The sequence below is a fragment of the Tupaia chinensis genome, unplaced genomic scaffold, assembly GCF_000334495.1.
Source record: "Tupaia chinensis unplaced genomic scaffold, TupChi_1.0 Scaffold000418_1, whole genome shotgun sequence".
In the NCBI taxonomy this organism is placed as follows: Eukaryota; Metazoa; Chordata; class Mammalia; order Scandentia; family Tupaiidae; genus Tupaia; species Tupaia belangeri.
Window position 1 is genome coordinate 2,232,861 of NW_006159923.1, and position 9,602 is coordinate 2,242,462.

A 9,602-nucleotide genomic window follows, 5' to 3' on the forward strand; every position below is an offset into this window, starting at 1 on the left:
GTAGGCGGGGCCACCTGATAGCTAATTTGGATTGTGGAGTCGGACCAGGTTTCAGTTTCCTGCTGTGCAACCTTGGGCAGGTGCTGGACCTCAGCTTTCTCATCTGTAAAATAGGGACGCTCATAACTACATACGGAACGGTCTTAACGTGGTGGGTGGCAAAAAGTAAGCCAGCACCCTGGACTCCTTCCTTCCTTTGGATGTTTGCACCTTCTCGTTGCTCAGCGCCACTGGGTATACACCAGGAGCAGGTGGGCAAACATTGCCCTCCAGAAGTCCTCATTGTGATGGAGAGACGGAATAAAACGAATACGTGGACACGCTAACCTCGTATAATGATTGGGAAGACAGTATAGAAATTTTATTCACAGTGTGTTTAACGCCCCTGCCTCTCAGCTGCACTCGGATGCTGCCATCTTGGGGTTGAGGATCCTAAGTCTTACTAAAGGGAAGTTATGTCGGGCAGGCGTCCACCTTTCTGATGAGAAGCAATAATAACAGCTCTTTGTTAATTGGGCACTTGCGGTGTATCGGGCCTTGTGTTAAGTGCTTGATGTGGTATTAGGTCATTTAATAGTCACACCATCTTTAAGAGATAGTATCTGCATTTTATAAATGAGGAGTTTGTGTGTGTCTGAGGTCAAGCGACTTGCCTTATGCAGTCCAGCAAGTGGCAGAACCCACACGTGTCACCGCAGAGTCCAGGCTGTTAACCTCTGTTACATTTCTTTAGGAGATCCAGAGCTAGAGACCGTGTTTCATACAGGCATGCCTTTTGTTGTGGTGTGGCAAAATGCCTGGCACAGTTTTGGCACATGGGGAAGCTTAGGATGTAATGTGCTTTTCCTTTGCATTTTCACTTATATTCTCATTTAATCTTCACTATTTTTTTTTTTTTTTTTGCAGAAGATAGTGTTTTACCCAAATCACAGGTGAACCAATCGTTTGTGGTCCAGAAAAGTTTTATCCAGGATCACATAGCCTTTTCCTGGTGGCACCTTGGTCTCCTATTTTCAGTTTAGCACCTCGAAAGTGATAGAGTGCTTTTCAACTAGCCTGGAATTAGAATGTGTTTGGGAGCCTGCTAGGAGAGCTGCTGAGGAGGAGGGAGGTGCCTTGCTGGGTAGGCAAGAAGGAGCTTTTTTCACTGGGATCCTGGAGCAAGGAGCCTCCCAAGAGAGGGAGGATGGTGTAGTAGTCATGGGTCTTTATTGAGGCCAAGTGATGGAATTCTTACAGAGAAGGGGTGAGCTGTTGTTGTAGCTCTGAGAAACAGGTTCTGTTTTGACTGCATGGAAGAGACAATTAATTAGCTGAGTCAGTGAATACACATCCACAGGGTGCCTAATCCCATGGATTCAGTGGCTGCAGAGTTTGTGGAACACAGGGGACCATGTATTAATGGACTGCTAATAAAAGAGTTTTAAATTATGTGATAATGAAAGGCCATTCACATTTTCTGAGCTGGGGTGTGGTCTGTAGACACGTGGCTTTTACCAGCTGCTTACATTTTATGGTAGCATGACACAATACCCGATGTATGTATGAATGTCATCCAGATAGATTATAAACTGCTCAGCCTGGGACCATGGGTTTTGTTTTCTGTTGTTGTTATAATGCTTCTCCTAGGTACCTGAAAATAGCATTTTGTACACTATTTTTTTTTTTGGATAGATTTTCACTGTAGGGCGCGTGTGCTTGCCAGACAGACAGAGACATAGAGACAGAAAGTGAGAAATCACCCCCCAGGGGGGATGGTCACGCCGCAATCCCTTCTCCTCCGTTCTCCTCTCGGGATCTTGGGCACGCACGCACACGCGCCCTGCGTGAGTTTTAAGCCACCGGGTCCAGGACACGAACCGTGGTCAACTACGTGGGAGTCCAGCGACATAGCCATTACGCTAACTGCTGGTTCCCTGTACACAGTATTTAATTTATTCATTTAGGCATTTTAAACAGGGGAGACACTTCATCTGATCTGTGATTCAGAAATTCTCTGACTGCTTTATGTAAGAGCAGATTGAGACAATGAGATAAATTTGAGACTTAGAGTAGATCTTGAGCGATGGTGTCAGGTCTTGAGCACTGTTTTGGTACTGGACAGGAAGATAAGGGAGACAACTCCATCCTTGCCTGGACCTTGTTTGTTTAATACCTCTTATGTGTTGATCCCATGTCAGTTTTATGTATCTATCTCATTTAAACCTCTCCATGATCCTTCTGATAGGAGGTGTCTGAAACTCGTGACCGAGTTACATTGAATTTAAGTAACTAGCCTAAGGTCACACAACCAGTGAATAGCAGCCCCACATTCAAATCTAGGTCCCCCTGACTTAAAATTCTTAACTCTTTACATTGAATGGATTGTCTCCTGGTCCAAATCTAGTCCAAGTAAGGTTCAGAAATGAAGAGATGACAGTCCAGGAATAGATTGAATGAAGCTTGAGTGACATGTTCTAGAAACAGGAATTAATTCCCAAGTGGAGCCAGGAGCTAAATTTTGTTGTTCTCTTTTATAACATGACTTTATCAGTTGATTTTTGGAAGTATAAGAGTGTTGGTGGTTTGTTTTCTAGGGAAAAAAATTATTTTTGGATATGTGGTTTTTTTTTAAATTATTTAACTTTATTTATTCATTCATTTATTTATTTATTTCAATTTGACCAGAGAGGGATAGAGCGAGAGAGAGCAAACTGCCAGGTTTAGGACTCAAAAGAGCAAGCTGCCAGGTCTGGGATTTGAACTGTAGTCAGCCAAGTGGGAGTCCAGCACCCTTAACCACCAAGCCACCTGCCAGCCCCTGGATATGTATGTATTTGGCACTTTCCTGCCAACCTGAAAACAAGTAGCATTTACTGAGCACTGACTATGTGCAAGGCACTGTGTCAAGTGCTGTGGGGGTGGGAGTACAGACCCTGTCAGTCATTTTCCTCTGTGTGCCTCAGCCACTCATAGTGGATTGCTGTCTCTTCCGGTCTGATGTCCTGTAGTGTGTCTCATGAGGCTGGCAGCAGCAGCTCAGTGCTGGAGATAGAGGTGGGGAGACCACCTCACATATTGGTCATTAGATAGAGGGATTGAAGTGCCACAGTGCAAAGGGCTAGGGATCTTCTAGCTGTTCCTAATTGCTCTGAACTCTCTCCCTCAGTAGCTGGTGGAAGAAAATGCTGTGTCAATACAGTATTTTATCGGGGGTCCTCCTGTTGGCCACCCAGAATTTCATTTGGATCTGGGTTAGCATGCTTTGACCTCATATCGCTTGAGTCTTCCATCCCTGTTGTCTGTTCTTTACTGGCAGCCAGGCTGATCTTTTTTGACTCCAGTGAGCAATATTTCACCCCACTTCAGAACCTATCAGTGGATTCCTCATGAGTTAGAGTAAAACCCAAACTCCTTACCACAGTCTGGTCTGTGGAGTCCTCAAGCTATCTGGCCTCTTGACTTGCCCATCTGTTTCCGCTTTCCCTCTTGCTCACTGGGCTGTGTAGCACCCTTCTTCCCGATCTCTGCATATAACTGCTCCCTCTGATTCTTAAGCTCAGCCATCACCTTAGAAAACTTTTTTCCTAACTGCACTTCCCAGTCTTTGTTGCCCAAGTGACTGATGTGAAATGTTCGTGTATTGGGTCAGTGTCAGACTTCCCACTACCACAATGTGACCCCCCCAATGGACAGGTACCTTATCTCTCTCATATTTCCATGTCCCCTAGATTATTGCCTCCAGCATGTGGTAGAGTTTAGTAAACATTTGTTGAGTGATTTAGGGATAACTGAACTGGTACTCATAGAAGATGACCTCCACATTTACATTTACTAGCATATATTGTCTTAGTCAAACAATTTTTTTTAAAAAAGAATTATTTATTTATTTACATTTGTTATTATTATTTTTTTCTTTATTTGATGAGAGAGAGAGAGAGAGAGAAAGGGAAAGTGAGAAAGCAAGCCACCAGGTCTGGGACTTGAACCATGGTTGGCCATGTGGGAATCCAGCGCCCTTATCCACCACACCACCTGCTGGCCCCAATATATATATTTTAAATTGCCAGACTGTGGGGCCAGCAGTTAGCGTAATGGCTGTCGCTGAACTCCCATGTAGCTGACCACGATTCAAGTCCTGGATTGGTGGCTTAAACTCAAGCCAGACGCGTGTGTGTGTGTGCCCAAGATCCCAAGAGGAGAATGGAGGAGAAGGGATTGCGATGTGGCCATCCCCCCTGGGGGGTGATTTCTCACTATCTATTTATCTGTCTCTCTCTGTCTTTCTGGCTAGTGCACGTGCTCTATAGCAAAACCCTCTCAAAAAAAAAAAAAATTGCCAGAGAGCACATGCCCGAGAGAGACAGGGAAACAGATGGAGGTAGAAAAGTGCCCTCAAGTGGGACGTGGTCTCACTGCCATCCTTTCTCCATTTCTCTAGTTTGTCAGGATTGGGGGCATGCATGTACACGTGTCTGGCAGATTTTCCAAGCTGCTGGGCTGGGATTCAAATCTTTTTTGGTGTTTGGGATACAGTTCACCTTAACCACTAGCCTGTGAGGTTAAGCGTTTTAAATTAGATGTTAAGTCAGAAAAAATACCATTTTTAAAACTTTTGTCAGTCAATACAGGTTACTTCCGTAATCCCAAAATGTGTGGTGATTTCTCCCCACCAGCAAGCAGTCACTTCTGTAGTGGACAGCATTAGTGTCCTAATTCAGTTAAATTCTGACGCTATCTGCTTGAAGGCAGCATCCAGTCCCACAGGTTGAGGGGTTAGACCTCAAGGAGGTCCTCATTTCAGATGCCAATTGCAAGCCTGGGACTTCTGACTAATTGGCTTCAAGTTGGAGCTCCAACAGCCCCCTCACCTTCTCAGGTTCCATTAATTTGCTAGAGCTATTCACAGAATGCAGGGAAACACTATGGTTACCAGTTTCTTATAAAGGATATATGTATTTTTTTTTGGAGAGGTTTTCGCTGTAGGGTGCATGCGCTCGCCAGACAGAGACAGAGAGACAGCGAGAAATCGCCCCCCTTGGGGGATGGCCACGCCACAATCCCTTCTCCTCCATTCTCCTCTCGGGATCTTGGGCATGCATGCACATGCACCCGGTGTGAGTTTAAGCCACCGGGTCTGGGACGCAAACCGCGGTTGACTACGTGGGAGTCTAGCACCTTAGCCATTAAGCTAACTGCTGGTCCCCTAAAGGATATATTTTTTTAAAGAATTATTTTGTTTAACTTTATTTATTTAAATTTGACCAGAGAAGGACTGTGTGTGTGTGTGTGTGTGTGTGTGTGTGTGTGTGTGAGAGAGAGAGAGAGAGAGAGACAGAGACAGAGAGAGAGAGAGAAAGCCACCAGGTCTAGGACTTGAAACGCAGTTGGTCATGTGGGAGTCCAGCGCCTTAACCTCCATGCCACCTGCTGGCCCCTGTAAAGGATATTTTAAAGTATACAAATAAAAATGAGGAGATACATAGGGTGAGGTCTGGAAGGGTCCCAAGCTCAGGAGCTTCCTTATGTTCCTGTGGAATTGGGGTGTGCAACCCTCCCTGCACATGGATGAATTTCTCATTCACATTCTTGCAAGCCGCCACGTGTTCAGCTGTCCGGAAGCTCTCCAAACCCTATCCTTTTGTTTTTTTATGCAGACTTCTTACCATAGGCATGAGATGCTAATAACCAGGTGAGGAAACCCAGCAAAGCCTGTCTGTTCAAATTCTTGGTCTCTATGTTGAGTGGATTGCATTCTGTTCCAGATCTAGTCCAGGGAAAGTTTAGGGCAGGCCCTTCCTAGAAGAAGAGTCCATTTCTTTGTGACCAGTTCTATGGTGTGCCTTAAGAACCTTCAGGAACCAAAGACAGAAGAGCAGATATTGGGTTGCCAGGGAAGTCGTGATACATTTTTGCATAGAAAAAATGAGCAAAGAGGACCAGCAGATGGCATGGTGTTTAAGAGCGTTGGACTCCCACATGGCCGACCATGGTTTGAGTCCTGGACCTGGGATCTTGGTGTCTGACTTTCTCTCTCTCTCTCTTTCTCTCTCTCTGTCCCTCTCTGGTCAAATTAACAAAAATAAATAAAATAAAGTTCAATAAAGTAATCCTTACAAAAAAGAAAAAATGAGCAAGGAACCAGGGCAACTCCATTCCCCCACCTCTCTTCTCCCGTGTGTGTGTGTGTGTGTGTGTGTGTGTGTGTGTATGTGTATCTCATAATATCATTGATGTGTTGCTGTATTTTTTTTTTTTTTTTAATTCGAAAGTTTAGTGAAAACGTGAGGGGAGGGCCAGCTCCATGGCCTGGTGATTAAGGCAGCCAGATCCCACATGACCGGCCCTGCAGTTTGAGTTCTGGACCTGGTGGCTTGAGGAACACTGGGTTCATGTACATATGTGCCCAAAATCATGAAAGGAGAGAGAGATGGAGGAGAAAGGGTTGTGGCGTGACTGTTTCCTATGGGGGAGGCAGTGCTCTTTCCTCTTCTCTCCTCTCTCCTCCCCTCTCCCCTCTCCCCTCTCCCCTCTCCTTATTCTGTCTCTCTCTGGTGAACACATGTGCTGTCTATCAAAAAAAAAAAAAAAAAAAAGGATGAGGTACAGTATTTTCTAGGGGTGAAGAGAGAATGCGGACAATGGGGCGGGGTCGAAAAAAAAACTGGCTAGGCTTGGCTACCAGTTCCCAGAGCTTCTCTTTCCTCATCTGTAAAATCAGAATGAAGGGCCAGGAGGTGGTGGGGTGGTTAAAGTGCTAGACTTCCACATGGCCAACTGTGGTTCAGGTCTTGGACCTGGTAGCTTATTTTCTCATCCCCTCCACCCCAGTCCCCGTCTCTGGTGAGCGCATGTGCTTTGTAGCAAATTAAGATAATAACTAAAATTCTTTAAAAAAATGAGAACAAAGTGAATCTTGCAGAGAGTTGTCAGGATCATGATAGGTGTCTGTGAAGCATCTGGTGCTTAGTAGGTGCTCAGATACCCTTCTGTCCCCATGTGGCTCAGATGAGAATTAATACCACGAACTCTTCACTTCTAAGGTCACTGCCCTTGGAGTACATAGATTATTGGAAAGTTTATTTATTTTTTTAGATTATGAAAGTAGGTGTATTGTTAAAGAAAATTTGTGAAATAATAAAACTATAAGGAATTAATAAGAGTTCACCATGTGAAGAAAACTGTAAACATTTTTATATCTTTTTTTTTTTAAGTGAGAAATGTATCATTTATTTTTTATTGCCAGAAGGTGTACGTGCATACAGAGAGAGGGATGACAACCTCTAGTGAGGCATAATCATGTCACAACCTTTTTCTTTTCTTTCTTTCTTTTTTTTTTTTTTTTTTTTTGAGAGGTTTTCGCTATAGGGCGCGTGCGCTCGCCAGAGAGAGAGAGACATAGAGACAGAAAGCGAGAAATCACCCCCCAGGGGGGTGGTCACGCCGCAATCCCTTCTCCTCCATTCTCCTGTCAGGATCTTGGGCATGCACGCACATGCACCCGGTGTGAGTTTTAAGCCACCGGGTCCGGGACGCAAACCGCAGTAGACTACGTGGAAGTCCAACGACATAGCCATTACGCTAACTGCTGGTTCCCACAACCTTTTTCTTTTATTCCTCCATCCCATCAGGACATGTATGCTCCTTGTGGGTTTTTCAAGACACTGGGGCTGAGGTTCAAACTGCAGTCAATCAAGTGGGATTTGGTTTCTCAAGCACAGTGGTTAACTGATGTGGTGTGGGTCTGGCCCACCTTTTAGTTTTTGTTATGGAGCATGTATGTTAGCTGAAGAGAGACAGAGGAAGTGAGAAATCAGTCCCTAGGGGTTATGGCTACACCACAGTCCCCTCTCCTCCATTTTCCTCTTGGGATTTTGTGTGCACACATGCCTAATGTATTTTTCAAGCTGCTGGATTTGAGACTCAAACTAATAGGTTGCCATGTGGGATCCAGCTGTCTTAACCACCATGCCACCTGCTGGCCCCATTTTTATGTGTGTTTTTTTTTTGAGAGGTTTTGGCTGTAGGGTGCATGCGCTTGCCAGAAAGACAGAGACGGAGAGATAGCATCCACTGGGGGGGATGGCCATGCCGTAATCCCTTCTCCTTCATTCTCCTCGTGGGATCTTGGGCATGCACGCACACATGCCTGGCGTGAGTTTAAGCAACCAAGTCTGGAACTTGAACCGTATTCGACCATGTGGAAGTCCAGCGACATAGCCATTACTTCATCTGCTGGTCCCCCATTTTGATGTCTTACTGAGTAAGCTTGGATCACTCTCTCTCTTTTTTTTAACTTTATTTATTTATTCATTTGTTTATTTCAGTTTGACCAGAGAGTGACAGAGTGAGAGAGAGAGAGAGAAAGCAAGCTGCCAGATCTAGGACTGGAACCATGATCAGCCATGTGGGAATCTAGCGCCTTTAACCACCAGGCCACCTGCCTGTCCCTCTCTCTTTTCTTTTTTTTTTTTTTTTTAAATTTTGCCATAGGATGTGTGTGCTTACCAGACAGAGTGGGAAAGTGGGAAATAACTCCCCGTGGGGTCGGGAAATGGCCATGCCACAGTCCCTTTTCCATTCCTTGATATTTTGGGCACAGTGCACATACATGTACCTGGTGTGTTTCTCAAGCCACTGGGTTTGGTACTTAAATAGTGGTATCTAGTGGCTTAACCACCATGCCACCTGCTGGCCTTGGACTTGTTTTCTAAGAATAATTTTATTTATTATTATTTTAAAATTTGCTATGGAGCACATGCACTCACCAGAGGGAGGAGTGAGAAAGGAAGCTGCCAGGTCTAGGATTCAAACAGGTGATTGGCCATGTGGGAGTCCAACGCCCTAACCACCGTGCCACCTGCCGTCTCTGTGGACTTGTTTTCTAAATAGAGAACATTCTTGTTTGTACATCAGGCTCCCTTTACTTATTATTTATCCCTTTACTAGTGCCTTTTATGGTTTAAAATTTTATATCTTTCACATTAAAATGGGGCCTGTGGGGTCAGCAGGTGGCATGGTAGTTAAGGTGCTGGATTTCCACATGGTCCACCATGGTTTGAGTCTTAGACCCAGCAGCTTGAAAATCACACAGGACATGTGTGTGTGTGCGTGCACCCAAAATACTGAGGGGAGAGAAGAGACTGCGGTATGGTCATTCATCCTAGGGGGAGATTTCTTGCTTTATTCTCTCTGAATCTCCCTGTCTCTCCTTTTTGTCATAGGCACATGTCCTAAGACAAAAAAAAACTTAAAAAGGGGAGGGGGCCTAGGGTCAGCAGGTGGCATGGTGGTTAAGTTGTTGGACTCCTACTTGGCCAAGTACTGTTTGAATCCCCGACCTGGGGGGTTGAGACTTACACTGGGTCTGTGTGTGTGTGCTCAAAATCTAGAGAGGACAATGGAGGACAAGGTATTACAATGCGGCCATCTCCGATGGGCGGGTGATTTCTTACTTTCCCTCTGTCTCGCTCTCTCTTTTTTTTGAGAGGTTTTTGTTACAGAGCGTGGGCGCTAGGCAGACAGAGAGAGACAGAGATAGAAAGCGAGAAATCACCCCCTAGGGGGTATGGCCACGTCGCAATCCCTTCTCCTCCATTCTCCTCTTGGGATCTTGGGCACGC